Genomic DNA, 2,500 nt, shown 5'->3' with positions numbered 1-2,500 from the left:
CGGCAGTTGGTGCAGGGAGGTGAGGCATAGTGCACCCCCCTAAAGAGCTCTTAGGACTTTTTTTGGACTGACAGGAGGAAATATCACATGTGCCCAGCAACCCCCCCCCCCCATTTTTAAAAATCGGCATGGAATTTTGATCTGAAATTTTGGAAATATGTTTATATATACCCAAACCTGCATAATAACAAATATCAGAATTTTTCGAGTCCCGGAAGTATTTTATTTTATTTATTTATCGTTTTACCTTCGGAAATTCATAACCGGCAAAAAACAATTCCAAAAATCACCAAACTTCTTTCTAAATTCCTCATTTAATATATATTAACTACTGTATGAATATTGTTCGAGGAAAGTATTATAGAATTTCACTTAGTGCAAGACATATACATTTTTACACAGAGCAGAGGTTCATTCGGCTGGGAAGCAAAACCAGCAGAGGTTCATACGGCTGGGGAATGTATGCAAGGCATGCCAAGGCATGCCGAAGGGCTGCTGAAGCCCAGCCGAGGGGCTGCCGAAGGGCTGCCGAAGCCCTGCCGAAGGGCTGCCGAAGCCCTGCCGAAGCCCTGCCGATGCCCTGCCGAAGCCCTGCCGATGCCCAAGGGCTGCCCATGCGCTGCCGAAGGGCTGCCGAAGCCCTGCCGAAGCCCAGCCGAAGGGCTGCCGAAGGGCTGCCCATGCGCTGCCCATGCGCTGCCGAAGGGCTGCCGAAGCCCTGCCGAAGCCCAGCCGAAGGGCTGCCGAAGGGCTGCCCATGCGCTGCCCATGCGCTGCCGAAGGGCTGCCGAAGCCCTGCCGAAGGGCTGCCGAAGGGCTGCCGAAGGGCTGCCGATGCCCAAGGGCTGCCCATGCGCTGCCGAAGGGCTGCCGAAGCCCTGCCGAAGGGCTGCCGAAGGGCTGCCGAAAGGCTGCCGAAGCCCTGCCGATGCCCAAGGCCTGCCGAAGGGCTGCCGAAGGGCTGCCGAAGGGCTGCCGAAGGGCTGCCGAAGCCCTGCCGAAGCCCTGCCGAAGCCCTGCCGAAGGGCTGCCGAAGCCCTGCCGAAGGGCTGCCGAAAGGCTGCCGAAGCCCTGCCGATGCCCAAGGGCTGCCGAAGCCCTGCCGATGCCCAAGGGCTGCCGAAGGGCTGCCGAAGGGCTGCCGAAGGGCTGCCCATGCGCTGCCGAAGGGCTGCCGAAGGGCTGCCCATGCGCTGCCGAAGGGCTGCCGGTGCGCTGCCGATGCGCTGCCGAAAGGCTGCCGAAGCCCAGCCGAAAGGCTGCCGATGCCCAAGGGCCGCCGCTGGGCTGGCGAAGGCCTGCCGACCGGCTGCCGAAGGTCCTTCCGATGGACATGCGAGGGCCTTCGGAGGGACGTCGGCGGGCCTTTCCGAGGGTCTTCGAGGCCACACACGCGCTCGCGTCTCGCGCCGAGCTGCCGAGTGCCCGAGTGCCCGCACCCGCACCCGGTCCCGCACCCGCACCCGCACCCGGTCATTAGATTAATGCACGGGGGGGGGGGATTTTCCGCAATTCCGAGCATTTCGACGCAATTTTCCGGCCGGGCATTTTCCGCGATTCGCCGCAGTTTTTCCGGGCGGGGCATATCCGTAATTATCCGGGGGCATTTCCGTAATTTTGCCAGGCAGGGATTTTTCCGCAATTTCCAGCATTTTTCGCATAGCGCGCGCGCGCGCCGCTTGCACCGCGGACGAGGGCTTGCGGCAAGCCCGCGGGGGTGAGGAATGGTGCACCCCCCTAAAGAGCTCTTAGGACTTTTTTTGGACTGCCAGGAGGAAATATCACATGTGCCCAGCAACCCCCCCCCCCCCCATTTTTAAAAATCGGCATGGAATTTTGATCTGAAATTTTGGAAATATGTTTATATATATCCAAACCCGCATAATAACAAATACCGAAATTTTTCGAGCCCCGGAGGTATTTTTTTTAATTTTTTAATCGTTTTACCTTCGGAAATTCATAACCGGCAAAATATATGTCCAAAAATCACCAAACTTCTTTGCAAAATCCCCTTTCAATGTATACTAACTACTCGCAAATTATTGTCCGGGACATTTTGCTTCCAATTTTATTTTGCTCGGGACACTATCATTTTGTGCACTTTTGCCGCAGTTTCCGCCACGCGGAATGGGCCGAAAATTCATAAAACATAAAATGCGCATCCGAAAACCACCAAACTTCACGGAGGGCCTCCCAGTGGTCCACTCGACGTGCCGGAGCGGCACCGTGCGAGAAAAGTTTTTCCGAGTCAAAGGACGCTCGGGGCCTTGCGGTTCCGGCACGCGGCCGAGAAGTCGTAAACGGTGCAACACGCGTCCGAAAACCACCAAACTTCATGGAGAGCCTCCGATCAGTCCACTTGAACTATTGAAGTTGTTGCGTACGAAGCAGTTTGCGGAAAACGAACTGAACCGCGGGACTCGGTGATTTCTTCCGTGGGCTTAGATGGACGACTTGTGCGGATACCCGTTTGATGGTGAGGCGACCTTCCCCTTCGCAT

Source organism: Mercurialis annua, assembly GCF_937616625.2.
Source record: "Mercurialis annua linkage group LG4 unlocalized genomic scaffold, ddMerAnnu1.2 SUPER_6_unloc_20, whole genome shotgun sequence".
Taxonomy (NCBI): Eukaryota; Viridiplantae; Streptophyta; class Magnoliopsida; order Malpighiales; family Euphorbiaceae; genus Mercurialis; species Mercurialis annua.
This window is presented reverse-complemented; position numbering follows the sequence as displayed.